General features: G+C 50.1%; 1 pseudogene; it reads left to right on the top strand.

Annotated features, from left to right (window-relative positions):
• Positions 1 to 9,142: 9,142 nt before the first annotated feature.
• On the top strand, positions 9,143 to 19,210 carry LOC115311119 (annotated as a pseudogene).
• Positions 19,211 to 19,714: the final 504 nt, after the last annotated feature.

Here is a 19,714-nt window from a genome sequence, read left to right as displayed (position 1 = left end):
GGATAGTCACGTTGCATCGGTAGGCTTTCGTCGCGAGTCGGTGCCGAGGTGCGTTCTAGTTCCTCCATCAGGGCCAGCTTGATGAGCTCGTTTGTCCTGCCCTGATCTGACATTCAATAGTCACTACCTGCATGGTGCTCCCCGACTCGCACGGAATCTCCCCTATCCCCACCATCCTCATCTACCCCCGCTTCGTGCTCCTCGACCACCGCCCCCCCTCTGTATCGTCGAAGGCGATTCGCGTGCACCACCTTCTGTTCTCCCGTTCGTGGATCTCGACCCTGAAGGTCACTGTCGACAAGCGCTCTATCACCCGAAACGGTCCGCGCCACTTAGCCTGTAGCTTCCTGGCGAGTCCCGCCGCCCCAGCCGGGTCACTGATGCAAACCACGTCTCCAACTGAGAACGCTGGAACCTCAGATTTTGTGTCGAACATGCACTTTCTAGCTTCAGCCGAGGTGGCCAGCGACTGACGTGCCGATTCGTGAGCGCTGGAGAGCCGTTGAACTAGTTCCTCTTTGTAGCTCTCGAGAGTGCCGTAGCTTCCAGTGGGGGGGTCGATAAAGTGCCGACGGCAGCTGAGGGTGTCGACCATACATTAGAAAGAACGGGCTGTGCTTCGTACTCTCATGAATGGCCGAATTGTAGGCGAATGAGACGAAGGGCACCCAGACGTCCCAATCCCGCTGATCTCGAGCCACATAGTGCCCCAGCATGCCGGACACGGTATGATTCAGGCGTTCAACCGCCCCATTACACTGTGGATGATACGGCGTTGTCAGCATCTTCTGCACTCCCAAGACCCTACACACCTCGTTCAACAGCTTGGATGTGAAGTTTGTCCCTCGGTCCGTCAATAGTTGCTGCGGAGCACCATGGCGAAGAACAACCTGCTCCACGAACAGACGAGCGACCGTCTCTGCCCGCTGATCTCGCATGGGCATCACCTCCGCATACCTAGTGAGGTGGTCAACGAAGACAAGCAAGTAGCGGTTGCCCTGCGTTGATACCGCCAGTGGGCCCATGATTTCCATTGAGGTGCGTTGAAACGGCTGAGATACCTCCTCGAAGATCTGAAAGGGAGCTGGTTTCCGCCCCTTGGGCGTCTTTCGCAGTGCGCAGGACGGGCATCGCGCACAGTACTCTCTTACGTCCTTTTTCATCCTAGGCCAGCAAAACTCCCGGGAGAGCCTCTCGAGGGTCTTGCGGTGCCCGAGGTGACCCGCGTACGGGGCATCGTGCATTGCTCTCATGAGCTCCGATTTTAGAGTGAGTGGAACAACAACGCGCCCCTGCGAAGAGTCAGGCCCCGTGCGCGTCTTTCGGCCTCCCCGGCACAATACACCCCCTCTGTTGATATAGTGGTCACCGGACGACCCACTCGCTCCTTCTCGGCATTTCGAAAGGATCGCCTTCAGCTCCTCGTCTTAATCCTGTTCTACCCGGACGCGGTTGGTGTCTAGTGCGGGCAAAAACCCCGACAGCTCCCGCACTACGGCCCGGCTCAGAACATCGGCGTTTTGATTTTGCTTTCCTGCGCGGTGGATGATCTGGAAATCATGCTCCTGTAGCAAAAGGTTCCACCTCGCCAGGCGCGAGTTTGGGTCCCGACAAGTCATGAGCCACTTTAGAGAATTGCAGTCCGTCAAAACCTGAAAGCGTCGTCCGTATAGGTAGCAGCGAAAGTGACGAACTGCCCACACTACAGCCAGACACTCCCGCTCAGTTGCCCCATACCGCGTCTCGGCATCGTTTAGTTGGCGACTTGCATAAGCCACCGGATGTTCTTCCCCATCGAACATCTGGGACAGCACCGCTCCGAGGGCCCTTCCCGACGCGTCAGTCATCAAGATGAATTCTTTCGAAAAATCTGGGAATCGCAGGAGCGGGGCGCTAGTTAATGCTGCCTTCAAGCGCTCAAAGGCCTCCTGCGCTTCCTCAGTCCAAGCAAACGCAGCGTTGGACGAAGTCAACCGGGTTATTGCCTTGGCCTTTTCCGCGAAGCTCACTATGTGCCTCCGATAGTAGCCTATGAGTCCCAGGAATTGCCTCACCTCCTTCGAATTGCGTGGTGTGGGATAGTTCCTAACGCAGCTCAGCTTCTCGGGGTCTGGTCGAACACCATCCCTCGAAAGGATGTGTCCCAGATATTTGACCTCATCCCTTAAGAATTGGCACTCCGATGGCTTCAACTTCAAACCGGCGGAACGAAAGCGCATCAACACTTCCTCTACATCGACAAGATGCTGGTCCAAGTTCTCACTGTAGATGATAACATCATCCAGATACACGTGGCATGACTTTCCAAGCAAACCCGCCAAGACTACGTCAGCCGTGCGCTGCCAGACTGCGGAGCTATTCACAAGACCCATGGGCATGCGTCTCCATTGGTAATGGCCTGCCGGTGTGTTAAAAGCAGTCTTCTCTGTCTCTCTCGTCCATTTCAATCTGCCAAAAGCCGGAGGCCATGTCAACAACCGTAAAAAATTTGGCAGCGCCCAACTGCGAAATCGTCTCTTGGATGTTGGGTAGAGGATACGGGTCGATTCGCGTGACCTTGTTCAGTTCCCGATAGTCTACGACGAACCTGAATGAGCCGTCAGGCTTCTGTACAAGAAGAGCCGGGGAGCCCCAAAGGGATGTGGAGTGCTCGATTATGCCCTTCTCCAACAGTTCCTCGACTTGCTGTTGCATCTACTCTCTCTTGGAAAAAGGTATTCGGTAAGCCCGCCTGTAGACTGGAGCGCCCTCGGACGTGGTAATGCGATGCTTGACGGTGCTGCAGTGGCCCAAGTCAAGCTTCGACGAGGCAAAGGCAGTACGATATTTACATAGCAACTGACCAACCTGTTCCCTTTCTCCGGCGGTGAGGTGGGCAAGAGGAAACAGGTCCAAAAACTCCGACTCTGATCTCTCCTCCGCGTGGCCACAACTGAGCACGGCCTCCCCGGGGCATTGGTCAACCTCAACCTCAACGAACACAGCGACGCGTTTGTGCTTTGGTAGACGAATCTCTGCCAGTGAGACATTCACTAATCTGACCGGAACTTGTCCCCATTTGTCGGTCACCGACAACGAGTCAACCCCCAAAAGACCGTGAGGCTCGAGCTCCATCATTTCTACTACGCCCTCCGAACTCTTGGGCAGGTTGCCCCGAACTCTCCCCGCCACAATCACCGCTGTTCTGGGAGGAATCACGCACTCCGAAACCAACATTATCGGAATCTCGGTGTGAGGCACACCCCGTACCACCTCATCGGGTGACCAATTCATGATAGGAATCTCCTCGCCGTTCACCGCCACCATTCCCCTCGATGACAACACGTCGACTCCATAACTACGCACTATGTCCTGGCCCAGAATACCGGAAACTGGAATCATGGCGTCGTCAGTGCATATGAAGCAGGGATGAGTGATCAAGGTATTTCCGAGCGTAAATGGAATTCGATAGCACCCTCTCGTCTCTAGTTCCTGTCCCGTGATGCCTGCCAGTCGGGTTCGTATGGCTGAGCGATGTTCCTCGAACCCATTCGCATCCCGGCTCAAGTCTCGAAAAACAGACTCCTTCAACAAACTAACTTTTGACCCGGTATCAATCAAGAGACGCATATCCTTTCCCCTCACTTTTCCGGCTACAATTGGACTGGTCTCTCCACAAAATCTTACAGCGACACGTGGTTCCTCCTCCTCGTCGGGCCGGGCCGAGGAGGGCGCAATTAGTTTCCCGGACGATTAACCTCCTTGGAGACGGTCTCTTGGGAACCGGGACGTTCTCGCGTACGATGATCCACCGATTGAGCCTCTTTCTCGGCTTTGATTCTACAGTCTCGACTCATGTGCCCAATCCGGTCACAGTACCAACACCGCATGCGAGGGCGTCCCGCCACGCCGTTAGTGTACCGCTGGTCCTGCGTCGTTCTTTGCCACGCAATGCTTTCGGCGAGCAGCTTCTCCAGGCGGTCCATGCGCTGGCCCAACTCGGCCACCTCACCCTTCTCCTCGCGTTTCTCCAAAGCGCGAATAGTGGAAGACGGGGCAACTAGCTTCTCGTTACGTTCCTCTTTCGCGGCTACTTCTACTGCCTCCGCAAAGGTTGCTGGGTCTTTTGACAAAACGAAACGCCGAACCGGGTCGCGCAGCCCATTGACATACAAAAAGAGCAGCTGTCTGAGCAGCATGGATTGCTCAGCGGCCCCCACCTGCTCTGCGTCCGCACCTTCGTGCTTGCGAAGCGTCTTAGCGCCCAATCCCCGCAAGCGGCTTGCAAAGCCTCGGACATCCTCATTCGCTTCTTGCTTAGCGGACATAAACTTGTCCAGTTTGACGCTGTCTGGTTCATTATCATACCTCTTAAGAACCAGCTCTTTGAACTCAGCATACGATTTAACTGCCTTCATCTCTTCATCATGCCAAGCGAATGAGTACGCCTTCCCGATCATCTTACACTTTGCCATTCCAATCCTCTGTTCATCGTTCCAGCCGCCCATTTGAGACACCTGCCCTAGCACTTCTAGGAATTCGCTCGGGGTCGGGCCCGTCCCATCTCCTGTGAACGACGGCACCATGGCGCCTAGCGCCAGTACGCCCGCGCCCACAGAGTTCGCCATGATCTGAGAAAGGGTGTTCACTGCCGCAGTGCTTGCTTCGCCCGTGGCCATGGGTACACTCACTTCTGCGGGGGTTGCCCGAGAAAATTTTGACGACAAATCCCACCGCTGCCACCAATTGTGACGACCCCGTAAGGTTTCGAGCCACAAAGCTGCCGGGCTTCGTCGCGATCGTGAGTGGACCCAAGGCCAGTGATTACAACGAAAAGCAAAGGTTTATAAACTCCTGAAGCAGCCAAACATACACGACACTCTGACGGAACAACACCAAAACACTCACATTATACTAAACAATAAAACGGCGCTTAAAGTTCAAAGAAGAGTCCGTGATTAAGTCCCCTGGACGACTCACAGTTCGGTGCTGGTCGTTCGCTGAGGCGCTTGGCAGGTACTTGGCGATCTCTTCGTCCCGGAGAAGGCGCGTCGAGTTTCCCCCGACGATGGAAGTCAGTCTTTCCTTGCTCTTGTCCCTCGATGTCTCCTCTTCTCGCTGCCACCAGGTCGTCCCGTCCCCTCTTCTCCTCGCACCGTGCCGTGCGCCCAGCCCCTGGCCCGTCTGGCCTCTTGGTCCCCTCTCTTCCCTTTTTGTTCTCACAGGGTCGTCCATTTCTTCCGCAGGAAAAAGGGGGGGAGGGGTGCCTACTCCGAAGCATGCCGCGATAAGTCCCTGCCCGTTGCTTCCTCTTGAATGACGCACACACACCCACACACCCACACACCCGCGCGCGCGCACCTAGCCAGATCTTGGGTTGGGCCCGAGCGCCCCATTTCGGGGATTAACCCAAGACGGGTACGTCACACTGGCGTCTGGTAGTGTATAGATAGTGATAGGTCTTGTGAGATTTCCCACGCGGCTATCCATCTCGGAAAACGACGCAGCACACCGGAGCAACAACATGCAGACATTTAATGACCATTGTCGCCCCGCCGCGATCCCAAGAGCGTACACACTGCGGCGCCATCTTATGAACGGTGGTGTGCCGTTCGCGTGTCCAGTTGTCCTTGGCCCCCTCGCGGTGAATATGACCACTGACGATTTGTCAGATGTGCAACCTGGGCTAACGCTTTCGATCCCCAGGTTAAAGGTATAGGCAATTTAGACTTACGAAAACAAGCAAAAAATAACCTCGTTCATGACGACCTTGGTCGCTTGAGTAGCCGTGAACTAGAGGAGGGGTAGTGAGCTCAGGGGGCGCTCACGGCTGCCGCACTCCGTGTCGACGGCTTGAGACGTCGCCACTAAAGCATCTTCTGCATAGGCCGTATGAAGCGGGCAGCCAGGGCGGCTCGATTTGCATCTGCTGCGCGATTAAACACGAATTCTGCGTGACACTTCATTGGCCACGAACGACAGTAAGTACGAAGTAAAGATCAGTTCAGAACGGGAGCCACCTCGCGCCGCCATACTTCCAAACGGCCAAACCGCAAGCCGAAGTTGATCGCCGAAGTCCTTCGGAGCGCTCGGAATCGTTCGAATCCTCCAGTCTATACGACAGCAGCGCTGCCGCGTACATCCGGGACCTTTTTAGGCTCGCCGCTCGTTCTTGCCTAATCCCACTACATCTTTCTAGTGTGCGCCGCTTTTTCCTCCGCTTGGTGGCAGGTATGTCGACGAATCATTTCTTGTTTTCGTACTTTTTAAACTGCATTTTTTGTTTTTCTTTTTTTGTTCTTTTCTTCAGAAAAAAGCTAGTTTCATACATAAATGAAACGGTTCGCGCCACTTTTGTTTTGTATTTCGACTAAAAAGATGCTTTTAGCGTCTCCGACCAGTCGGAAGCCAATTACCAAAGACGTCAAATATCGCGCGCTTTCGGTACCGCGGGTCGCCCCCATAGATGAAGAATTTTTCCGCGTCGTCCGGTTAAAATATGACGCACTGATATTTAGTTACTCTTTCCGTGCCCGCTGGCTTTTCTGAACCGCAAGAGATATGGAAACTGCAAAAAAGGTAGACGCTTAAATATGATTGCAGGGCCCCTTTAAGAAAAAATAACATTTATTGTTTGTTTGATTTTGTGCGCCCGGGAAAACATATCACAGCTTTTTACGTGAAAACGAATTTATATTGCGTAAATATTCACAATGCCAACTTCGCGTAAGGCACTTCGCGGCTTACACAAAGTTGGCATTGTGACGAGTTAAAACTCAGCCTGATGGCGTTGCAGGCTTGATATTGCCGCGGGCGCAGCTGGCCAAGTAGGCACCGCGCGCGTGGCCTAATGGTTATCGCGCCTGCCTCCCACGCGAAAAGCCAGGGTTCGATTCCTGGGAGCGACGCATCTTTTGCTATTCCTGAAATTTAGTTTTCTGGTAGATTCGAGAATAATCTTGGGCGTATTCGAAGTCCGAATGTTGTACGCGTCGAACATTCTACTCCGATTATTCCAGAAGCTCACGCATGTACATAAGGGGGCGGGGTCATAGAGTAATATAGTAAACGTAAAGAGAGGACACTGAAGCCGATTCGTGGCCCAGATAGTAGGATTCATACCCTCCGCTACGTGGCGCTTTTCCGTAATTTGGTTAATATTAATTACAGCTTTCTCTCTGAAAAGTATTTATTTTCTAAATTTTTATGCTTTAGAGTTTTTTAAAGTACTTAAAACGACTAAATAGTGTTAATCAAATACGTCACAAAAACCACGTGATGAATGGCGCCTGCCATGGCCTGTCTGCTTGCACGCCGTCACCTCTGCTCGTCCGTGCGGTCCGTGCTTCGTTCGTCCGTGCCGTCCGTGCCGTTCTTCTCCGTTTTATGCTACAGCGTGTTCGGTCGACTTTGCTTGAAACAAAGTGACGAATGACCGCCGCGTGCTCTCATGCTCGGCGTGAGTTTGTAGAGCTGAGCGGCTTGATATGGCTTGAGCTTCTCCTGTTTCCGTTGGGCTGCCTGGACCTAGATTTTTAAACAAAAGGTAAGTCGTTTTGCTCATTTGTCTCTCGACTGTGTTGTAAAGCTGGCTTTTGAATTTGCTGAGTCTGGGTTGCCGTCCGACGCCCCTCGGGCAGAGCTTTGTTCATGCGTGTTCAAGTGCCATCAGACATCTGTGGATTGCTGTTGAGAGGACTTATGCCGTCATAGATTGAAGTTAATTCACTGACTAAAGCTGGGTCGACAGTCGTTCGCAGTGCGACGAATTCGGGGCAAGGTGTCCATTGAGTCATATTGATATTTTGACATGCATTCTTTCAATGGCGCGTCGCTGCTTTGATTTATCACATAAAGTACGTGCAAAAGAAGCGAACCAGCGAACGTCGCTCAAGCGAGCTACATGACTTGTGTGTACCGCCATACGAGCTGCAGTATGCTGCAGTTACGACGACAAACACATGCATAGAATTTCGGGGGAAAAAACTGCGAGACGCAGTATCAAATTTAGATGTTTAATAAAGTTCCCAAGCAGCATATATATCCTATGGACGTCCACGGGACATCCAGGATAGGACATCCATGGAACTTTCGGACACTCTGAGAATGTACGGAGGACTATTCAAACATGGTTCCCACTACATCGCTACATCACCAAATGGAGCTCGAAATTTAGGTCTATGGTTCGCTGACATTATTTTCTATGTAAGAAAGCAAAATTCAAAATATTGACGGCCAATTTACCAGAAACAGTAGAGGTAGATTAGTCTTACTTATTTTGGCCGTACCGCTGTACTATGCTTAAATTCCTGTTTTACTCTTAAGGATGACATTCGAACGTTGGGTAAAACCAGTCAGACGTCACTTGAACACTTGGTTGGAGTGCTGTGGCATGGCACTCTAGACACTGCGTTCGATTATGATGCATGAAGATTGCGTAAACTTCACAAACTTCACAATATTTCTTTCACCCGTCTGTGTTAATACGTGTCATGGGTTTATTGTAACATTGCGTCATGGAAATATCTTGTGACATTGTTTAAATCTCCATCAGTTTATTTTTTCACCAGCCGCTATTGTGCTACCTTCCGTTGAACTAAAGGAACGCGCCATTGGCTAGGCTTCAGTAGATGTTAAACTCTCCCTCCCCCGCTGGCCCAGATTATGTCCTACGGAAGTTACTGCTGCGTGGTCTGGTGTGCCAACAATGGGAAAACAAAGAAGCCACATGTCAAGTTTTTTTCGAATTCCACGTGACCCAAGGTACGTATAGATTCTAAGGCAGTCCTTACAACATTTGATCGAAGCATAACATTTTGAAATGAGAACTATGGTCCGTTGCAACCTAAGAACGAAGGGCGAGGGTAAGACGGGCCGGGGGAGGAGGAAGCAGACGGAACACGAAACGCTAAGGAGAGAAGGAGGTTTCCCCTTTCTTCTCCAGAGTTCCGTCTGCTCCCTCCTCCCCGGCCCGTCTTACCCTCGCCCTTCGGTCTTAGGTTGCAACAAACTATAGCAAAAACGATTTCTTCCATGTCACTTTGGTTTATGGACACCAATATCTTTCAGCATTTTAAGGTTATCTTGCCTCGGGCCTAAATTGATTGCATACCCTGGTGGGTATGCAATCTGTTTGTTTAGCTGTATTGCACTGTACAGTAGCATGAAGAAGAAAAACAAACTCTTCAGAACGTGAACACTTTGCTGAGAGGTGCCATACCAAACGGCAGTGAAACATTAAAAACAATTGAGGCTCATATATTTGGAGTTTATTTGACCCTTACAGTATGTGTAACCTTGGTGGTATATACAATGTTCTGCAGGTCAAAAGCATTCCCTTCTGGGATTGGCTGGGGGCATGTCGGAGGGGGGAGAGGAGGCATCCACTATAAAAACAAACGCCTTCCTCTCTCTGCCAGTTGGTTGACTCGGAGCGAGACACCTCCCGTGTTGCTCTCGGATCCAGGTTTCAGTGGGGCTCGAGACCTCAAGACTACGTGCGGCAGTTTTCCGATGCCCCCAAGAAAGAACGAGAGATCCCTCCGGTCTCAGTCAGCCCGTCCACCTACATCCCGTACAGGAGCACCCGAGGATGGAAGCCCTATGCCAGCAGTTACGCCGCCTGGCCCTACGAGTAGGGTCCCCTTTAGCTCGGTACCCGCTCCGCCATCCAACCCGGTGGCCTCCAGACCCTCCGGCACCCCGGCGCCGGCGACCCAGGAGCTCGTCCCCGCACTCACGCTCGCCCTTAGGGCTGCCTTCCCGGAGGCGCCTCCTACCCGACGTACTCGTATCACCGAGGTGGCTCAGCCCATCCCTGGAGAGACGACCGATGACGATGAGGAGGACCTCATCTTCCGAGGATACCCTTCCAGCCAGGACCCGGCCGGCCGGTACCGAGCCCGCATCCCGGACGACTCAGATCACAGCTCCAGCAGCAGCGGCGACACCCCGCCCCGGCGGGACCGCCACTACCCACGACACATCAACCCTTCCCGTGCCCCGACAGGCAGCCGTGCCCCGACAGGCAGCCGCAGCGAGTTTCAGGCTATGCCATTTCGTGTGTTTTATATTAGCCGGTAATTTGGAATTTGTACTATCCGGTGTGTGCTTCGCCTGGTAATGATAGCGATGTCTTGTTTATTTCTGCACTTACTTACCGTGCCCGAGTCGGCGTGAAGGTGAATGGATCATTCAGCATGTTCCCTGTGGAAAGCTTTTGTAAACTTGACTCCGCTAAAAATCTATTACGAAGTGTACGATATGCCGAACTCCTTCATACTCATTTATTTTTGTGATTATCTATTTCTTATAAAACATACAGAGCTTCTGAAGTAAATAATGTACATATGAATGTGGTCCAATAAAATGTTTTCAAACCACTTACTGTTGTTGACCCCAAAACCTCCCAAAATGCTCCACCAGCCAGGAGTCAATGTGGCGATTATGTACTTCAATGTGTTCAATAAGTTGAACTTTTATTCGACACATTACACATTTTGCAAAACTTATATCGTATATTGCAAAACTTATAACATAAAAACAACAACAAAAAAAAGAATCATCGGCTCCGGAGCCAAGGAGCTCCCGAGAGCCTAGCGAGGAGGGAGGCGAGAAGGAAAGAAAGAGAGAAAAAGAGAAGGAGAAGGGTACCAAAAAACCGAAACAAAAATGCCCAAACCGAAACCGAAACTAACTTGACCGGAACCGGAACCAGATTGTGTTTCATACCGTCCGCTAAGAGCGCTAGTTGTCACTGCTCTATCTGGGCCGCTGGGGCCTATGGCAGTGTCCGCTCTTTACCTTGTGTATATTACTCTATGGCGGGGTGGCGAACCGGACTCAGTTTCGCCTCAGCGTTCGATCGTGCTGCTTCGCCGCCTTCGACGCCCGCGACGCTCTGTTGTTTTGTTTTTTTTACGTTTTATTTTTGGGCATAAGCTCGCCTCATTAAAGGGCAACTCTGGTCCATACTTTCGATTTTGGGATTATGACTGTTTTAGTGCAGTCAGGCGTCCCTGAATGGCCAGGTGTAATTTTTTTCTCGTTATTGTGCGTAGTTTTAAAGATATCGACGGCTCAAAGTTTTGTTTGGGGCGCGGCCAACAAAACCGAAACTAGCCGCTCGAGGCTCCGGCAACACTGGAAATCAGCCGCAATGTGAACGTGACGTCAGGATCGTTCTCGTTCAACGAGTGCAGAGGCCGAGCGGCGCCTATCACTGTGTGCTAGCCGTGTATAGATAGGAGGTAAGCTGATTTTGCTTTAATTCTGTGTACGTGGTAGCTATCCAGCATACGTAGCAAGAATCAGTGCGTACACCCAAAAGCTAGCGACTGGAAAACCCGTGAACTCGTTCGGTGCCGTACTCGGCGGCCGCCGCCGTGCGTGCGCTATGCCGTACTCGTCGCTTGTATACCCAAAAGCTAGCGGCTGGAGAACGAGTGATTTTGTTCGGTGCCGTACGCAGCGGCTGTCGTCTTGCGTGCGGTTTTCCGTACTCGTCGCTAGGCCTACATTGTCATCGGGGCTCCGTGGACGGAGCGGCGTTGCGCTACGTCGCGCTTTTAGTGACGTACAATACTGGGGGCCCTCTCGCTTTCGCGCTGAGGGTCAGTCCCAGACACGAAGCGTTGAGGCTGTCCGACGTGGGCCGCGGCGCCCGAACGCATGTGTGTTGGGCTGTACACGTCTGTTTTTTTGTTCTTTTTTCCTCGGGCGCGTAAAAGCCGTATTCAAAAGTCCACTCGTCTAACAGCGTTCAACCACACCTTTTCCGATTTCCGGTCCGTTGGAAACTTGTGAAGAAGCACCTCCGGGTTGCCCAGCGGGTTGTTTGAGCAGCCCACAGCGCTACAAGTTGTACTCGGCTCTGCCCCCCTGGATCTCACCAGGGGGCAGAGCTCCCTTGGTGAGATCCAGGGGAAGCTCTGCCCCCCCCCCCCCCCCCCCCCCCCCCGGGCCATGGTCCTTACCGAGACGCTGTTTACGTGCCATGTAACGAGTTTCTAGTGGTGGCAAATGTAAACAAAATAATGCACACATTGCCTTTATTGACAAAATATATGGGAAATAGAATCCCAGCGCGCTCCCGGAAAGGGGGGGGGGGGGGGGGGGGGGGCGGGGGGGGAGGAGGGGGTGCTTTTCCGCTCGCGCAGAAAAGCCTCCCCCCCCCCTCTGAAAGAAATTCTCAGCGTGCCGCACCGCCCCCTAAGAAAATGGAAAGTCTACGCCGCTGCTCGGCATCTTCCGAGGAACAACTGGGCAGTCTTGGGTGCACCGAGTTGCTCGCTAAAACGAGTCGTGGAGTCCTCACAAGGCAAATAAACAACAGCCTATACCGAAGCTACACGGGATACAGTTAAAAGCCACGGCTAAGCACGCCAATCACAAGTCGAAGTAGCGGTGGTAGCGGCTCAAAGAAGCGCATTCCGCGCAACGCCCGGACCGGAGGAAAAAAAGAGAACGATACTGACGTCAGGGCCCAATGTTGCTTTAGTGGTCGGCAACCCGCTGGCCGCCCGCTAAGGAGCAGCGGCTCGCGGCGGGTCGCATTTTTAATATCGGTATTAGTTGAGAATGCGGTGTCGCCTGGACGTAAAATTTTGGCTGAGGTCGTATTTTGTGTCAATACAGCGATACCAGTAATTTATTTCATTTTTAGTTCTGGCCGGAGTTGCCCTTTAGACTTTTCAGTTTCCCCAGTTATTCTTTCTTTCATTTGTTCATTCGTGACGATATACTTTCTGCAGAGAAAACAAAGAGTTTCCGTAGAGGAAAGATGTAGTAAAACGTTTTAAACGCTTCTTGAGTTTAACAAAGCATTTGTATGTTGTCATAAAAAGCACAAACAGGACACATAATGCAAATTCGAAATTCAAAGCTACGTATCTCCGCACTGAAATATTTTGTGAGACATGTTGGGTCCAACATTGGTACTTGTTTTCATTCATATTGAAGATGCACATATTTTCTTTTCAAAAATACACTCAAATGTACGCAGCTTACAACATATGGCAATAATTTATTATTTTGAATTTTAAGGCGTGCCTGATACGACCGAATAAGCAGTACTGCCGTATATAGAGTAAATAATATAAGACGTCTCCGATTTCAAGGAAGGGAAATAAAATGTTCTCTCGCGGGATTCTATAAAAATCAACTGTTTATAGAAAATGTTCCAGTTTAATCCAAAATACAAGTGCATCCCTCGCAAACAATAAAGACACTCTGCCGATTTCTCGACTCTCCCAAACTCTCTCTAGCTTGCAGAAATCAGTGTGGGAACGAAGTTGATTGGTTTTGCCTACGCTCGTCTCTTTAGAGCCGGAAGTTTGGCCGAGGTGAATTGACACGCGAGGTAAAGAACCACTATCGGACCTCATCAGTGAGGGACCTTGAAATAGAAAGCGCAAAGGATTGAGAAGGATTAGAACTGGCAGATTCGGATGGGGCCTTTGATTTCACAGGAGCGTCCAAATTGCGAGCGGGTTCTTTGTGAGCTCCGCCTCTGGCGGCTCATGCGTGTATACGGGTCCTCAGCAGTTTCTACGGCTGAACATTACAGTTCGAAGCGCTTGATTTGCGCTGATTACTGGAAGAGGCGTGTGTTGGCCTGCTATGAGGTCAAACAGAAGTCGGACACCAGACCCAATGAACCTCGTCTTGCATTGGGCATACCCGACACTATTAGAGATGCCCGGCTGTGTGTAATGTTTCTGCACCCCCCCCACGAGGTCGTGCTCTAATCACGGCGGGCTTTTTGGGATGGTCCGCCACGCCATCGTGCGACAGAGACCCTCTCGGTGACCCGAAACTAAGGCTTTCGAACATCTGCCGTAGTTAACAACGGCAATGAGTCTTCGTCTATCTCGAATTTTAACATCGAGAAAAGCTGCTGCTGCGACGACATCAACATCCGGGCCAATGACAGAGGCTGTTGGAGCTCAACTTCATCGAAGCCAACAGTCAGCACCAATCACACCAGGAACCCGTCGCTGACGCATTACCGTCTCGCGACCGCGGCTAGATAAAAGACACACGCGAACTGGCGCGGCGGAGAAAGGATGGTACAGACCAGCGCTGCCATCATCTAATAGCGTATCATTAAGCAGCGTCATTCTTATTGCAGACACCCGGTCTACAGCCTATCCGTCCTTCAGCCCTTAACATGTGCTGCAGACAAACTCTAAAGAATTCCCAGAGGGGCCCAGTGCCGAAGAGCGACATACGACCTGCGATGGACCGCCGGAGCGGACGCGAAATTCGTTCCCAGAGAAATTGGTCAACAATCAATTAATTTAATAAATCATACTTGTAGAACAAGTTTAGTTCCGGTTAGGTTTAAAAACCTCTCGGTATAAGTTTTTTTTTTTTTTTTTTTTACAGTTTGAAAGGAAAGCGGGTTTACGAATATTTAAAGAGCGGCGGTTGCCCCGTGACCGTCGGCCGCTTACCGCTTTGGGAGTAGTTCGTGTCTCGAGGAGGGTAGTTCAGACCAGGGGGCAGTGCGTATTCCCGCGCCGACCCGAAATGGGCGAAGCGACGGGAGGGGCAGCACCGAGCGGGGTTCCGTGAGGCCCTTCTCGTGCGCCTTGGGGTAGTCCCAGACGGGGAGGTTTCCGGGAGCCTTGGCGGTGCGCGGGAGAATCGGTAAGCATCGAATGGGGCAGGACGCCACAAGAACTCCGAAAGGTGTCGCGTGGCTCCTAACATCTCTAACCCAGTTTGAATATCATATGTAAATAGACCGCCTACACTTTGTATATTCGTAATCTTGACCCGCGGTGTCTCTGTGTTTCTCTACGATCTCCGTATGACAAGGCGCAATCCAGGGTTGCCATTATCCCATCTGCGGCAACACCACAACTACACACCTATACAGTAGGAGAGGCGAGCTGAAACTGCGGGCAGTGGCGCCAAATGTGAACTGAATTGTACTCAGCTTGTTCGGTTCTTCGAGAGCTGCTTGTTCAGGCATGAAATTCTTCATTGGTCCGGATGTATCTCACGTTTCCGCAGTGACCTCTCTGAAACAGCTGAGGCAGCTAATGCACCAAAAATCTTTTTTTCGGACAGTGAGACATCCTATGGGAGGCGTGTGTAAGAGGAAAACAGTCTCCAGGTGCTTCACGCTTCAAAAGTTAACATATTAAAACCTTTTATAATTGAAACCGAAGTCAATCCATTTATATAACGCAGCCGGGCATTTCGGATGGTGTCGGGCATCCCCGGTGCGTTAGAGAAGCTCTACGATTCGGGGGTTTGACCTGCGTGTGACATCGTAGCACACGCGTCTCCAATCATCGCAAACATGTACTTTAAACTCTAATGCTCAGATATAGAAATTACTAAAAACCCGTAGACGCACATGAGCTGTCACTGGCGGAACGTAGAAATAAACAGTTCGCAGCTTGGGCACTCCTGTAAAATTTATGGCCCGACCTGCATCTTGCAGTCCTAAACGTCTCTTGGCGCAATCGATTTCACGGTTACCCAAAGGAGCAGTCCGATCGTGGTGCCTTTTGATCCGGCAATCTCGTTCTTCACCTCGTGTGTAAATCTATTACCGCCGAACGCACGGCACAATAAAAAGACGGGTGTAAGCGCGAGCCACTCAAGTTGGTTACCACACCGGCTTTTCTTTGCAAGAAAAGAAGAGATTGGGACAATCGAGAAAATGATGCGGTATCTGTGTTCTTCGCGAGTGAAGCTCTTGTATATTGTAATAAGCTTTTCGTATTGATTATAAATAGTTGATGTTAACAAAATCCTGCCAAAATACAGTCTGCTCAGACTCTTAATATGTGTTGTTCTGGCCACTTTCCTAAACGTCCTTGAAATCGGCAACGTCGTTTCTTTATTCTAACAAAGGCAGTTCTGACAAATTGCTCGTACTGAGCATTCGTGGAATTACAAAATGCTAAAATATCCCAATATATTTTTAAACGGTGGGATAAAACAATATGAACCTCCATTTGTTTTTAAATCAGAGCACAATTAAAGACGGCTTTTTTTGGGGGAATAATTTTCAAGATATTGCGAAACGAGCAACCTGCCTGCGTTTGAGTTGGTTCCTGAAAAGTATGCGCGTTCTCAATTTAAATGAAGGGTACGAATGTTGAGCGTACGTGCTCCCATCATAATAAAATATCTCGAAGTTTCCTACTTTTTTGGTGAGAAGTTAAGTGCTTTGGATTTACATATTTCTGAATTGTTAATTATGCTTGGAATATTTGTTATAAAAGAAAAATGAGTTGAGTGAAAAACAAAAATTGTTATCACATATTTGTTATTTTGCGTTTTGACAAACCTTATGAGGACAATCAAGTATTTGAACTGCTCCCCACACTATTTTGTTAAACTGTGCTCTAAATATTTAAGACTGCAGGGGTAAACTTTGGACACAATTGGCTTCTTTGAAATGCATAAAATGTATAGGGCCAGGGAGAAGCTAGTGTTGCGAACTAAAAAATCAAAGTTCCGCAAAGTGCATTCGGAAAACCTGCCAAGAACGGCTAAGTCCAGTGATCAAGGCAATAACAATTTTACTTCGATTTATTGTATTTTAATCTAGAAAAAAAAAAACCTAATATAAAGTTGTTATTTTAACTCAGATCACCTCTATACACAAAACAACGTAAGCTCGTTAATCTTGTTAACTTGAGTTCCAGGTCTGCTGACGCGCTAAACAACGTACGCCTCTTTTATTCTGAAGTTTAGAATGACACTCAGTGCAACTAAAAAATTTTGCAGTGATAAAAGCTCACCTGTCTGACGTGGCTTTAACATTTGCGTAACCAATTGAAGAATTTTAACAGAACATAGAGCATCCTTTTTTCTTGACTTTATGCATACTTCATCAGAACTCTTTATTCTGAAAACTTGTAAAACGCATACAGGCGTTCACGTACAAATACGTTCACATCACGTTTCCGTGTTTTCCAGCATAATATGTAGTGTTCTGCGTTCTCGGATCAATCCGAAAAACTCCGAATAACACCCGCCTATGGGATGTTGGCCAATTCGCATTAGTTCGAGAAACTCCGAGTCCTAATATGACGGTCCCCCCCCCCCCCCCCCCACACACACACACACATACAGATAAAAAAAATAAAGAAAACAATATTTTACATTGAAGTTTGGTCAGGGCACATAGTCAATGGTCCTGAGAAATGCTACTACAATTAGCTTTCAAATCTCAGACCATTGTCAAACGGGGTCTTACCTCTTATTGTCAAAATTCATTCAGGACAACAGGTAATTGTACTTTCGGGTCAAGAAAAAAGGCGCTGTTTTGGTTTCCAATTTAGGTCATACTATGAGTGCTTTAAAGAAAAAAGAGGCTGTGACTTTGTAAGAGTGAAAGCTATGGCCAATAGAGATTGCAAAGAAATTACAAGAGGACACTTGGACTGCTTACGTGTAGAAATGCGAAAGCATTGCCACACGCAGATCATTCCTATCAGCAGCGCGCCCCGCTGCCTTCCTCAGAGGCCGGCCGGGCGGCAAGACGTGGCTGAAAGCAGAGCGTAGAACACGCGATAAACTAGTGCACAGGGAAAGGGAGCGGGAAGTTCCCCGCTCCTCTCTTCCCCTCCCCAACCACGCGTGAAAGGTGACCCGAACAGAGGCGAGAGTGCCTTTTCGGGTCAGCCGCGACTCGATCACATGGAAACCAGACGCCAGCAACGTCGGTGCGAAGTGGTTAAGATGGATGAGCAGGTTTGTAAACTTCCTCGTGGTTTTCGGCATAATAGAGGATGCTCGGAAGACGGGATTACTACTCCACTGCATTGGGAAGAAGGCACACGGAACGTTCGCCTCGCTTCCAGATATCCTCGCGCCGTCAACGACCTGACCCCCAGTTTCTACGGTGCAAAGCTCGACTCCAGCTACCCTACTTCGCAATCTCCACTGTCGGATGCCGCCGGGAGGAAGCTCAATGGTCACTTCGCACCCCGCGGGAACGCTACCTTCGAGGTGTACCATTGCCGCCAAGCAAAACATCTTCAAAACGAGTCGCTGAATGCGTTCTAAGCCAGGTTACGTCAACTAGCTAGCAGGTAACGTCAACTAGCTAGTTACGCAACTGGAGCATCTCAGACGCCGATTACGAGACCATTTCCCAAATCGTTCTCACCACGTTGTCATCGCGGCTCCGCAGGTATGCCATGCGACACGCCCTGGACTTGCCTGGAATTCTGAAACAAGGACGTCTCTTTGAGGAGATTGAAAGTGACGCTTCCATTATTGGACAAGAAAGCAGCCATAGAGGCGGAAAGCAAGAAGCGCATGCCGTAAGTCAAAGGTCGGCTCTTTTTTAGCCTCGTCAGTACAAGCAAAACAAGAAAGCGCGCCCAGTGTGTCAAAGAAGCCTTTCAAAAAGACAGAGTGCTACCATTGTGGAAATTCGTGGAGGATCACGTATAAGCTGTCCTGCTCGCGGTAAGCAGTAAAGCGGTTGTCATAAGCTCGAACGTTTTGCGAGTTTGTGTCGCTTAATTCACGAGACTGTGCGAGCAGTGAAACCCTACAGAAGGACGGAAAGCGAAGAGCATATTCGCATGACCTACGCGCACTCTCAAGCAGCGACGGCGTCTCCAAGAGTTGTCATTGAGGTAAATGGAATGCCAATTTGTTTCATGATTCCCAGTGGCGCCGACGTGACAATGATCGACTCAAAAAGCCTGTAAGATTGTCTGAGCAAGAAAGAGTTGTCGAAGACATTCATGAAAGTGTTTGCCTTCGGGGCAAAGTCTCCATTGCCACTACTCGGAAACTAGACGCCGTCATTACTAAAAACGAGCGCAGCAGTCTCGAAACCCCCTATTTGGTGTCTGAGGAATGTTTCTCGCTGCTTAGCTTCTCTGCGGCTTCAAGATTAAGACTCGTCCAGATCACATGCACTGTGGATGAGGGGATGAACAGACTGAGTAAAAACGAAGCCTACCATAACCACTTCGAAGAAGTGGGCTGTCTCAAGAACGTCCAAGTACACCTTCTTCTCAACCCTCTGATTCAACCGGTAGTGCAACCTCGCAGGCGCATTCGTATCTCCATGCGCAAGCCATGGGAAGAAAAGTCGAAAATCCCGAAGTATCAACACCATGGGTACCTCCAGTTGTGCTGGTGCCAAAACCGTATGATCCCGAGCATATTCGAATGTGTGTCGACATGCGTTATGCTAACAGACCAATCTATCGAGAAAGACATGTCACCCCGGCGTTAAATGAAACACTGGTTGCTCTGAACTGCTCCGTCATGTTTTCCACACTTCACCTAAAGGACGGGTACCGCCAGATAGAGCTAATACTAATTGGGGTTGTGTATAGTTATTTAGGCAGCGTGTAGTTGGTCAGCCAATTCAAAGTTGCGACGAGCCACTCGTTGTATAATGAGAAATTTAGCCGGTCCAGCAGACTGCTGGTTTGGGGTCTTTAACGTGCCCCACGCAGTAGTGATACATAACCGCACGCCGGTCATGTATTATGTAATGCTCTGCGATAGTCATTGAGATCGAAACGTGCAGAATGGTGATTGAACCCTGAATCCCTGGGTTCTGCATCGCGAGCTTTGGCTCAACGTGCTCCGAGCTGGTGTGCGCTAGCCATCTCGGCCACCAATCCTCCTCAGCTAGAGCTTCACAAAGCGTCTCGTGTGATCACCCCTTTCTTTACACATGACGGACCTTCTCGGTACAAGAGACTAAACTTCATAATCAACTCGGTAGCCA

Source organism: Ixodes scapularis, unplaced genomic scaffold (genome assembly GCF_016920785.2).
Source record: "Ixodes scapularis isolate PalLabHiFi unplaced genomic scaffold, ASM1692078v2 ptg000325l_1___fragment_2___debris__unscaffolded, whole genome shotgun sequence".
Lineage (NCBI taxonomy): Eukaryota > Metazoa > Arthropoda > Arachnida > Ixodida > Ixodidae > Ixodes > Ixodes scapularis.
The sequence above is the reverse complement of the archived record's forward strand: the minus strand, read 5'-3'. Positions and strand labels throughout refer to the sequence as shown.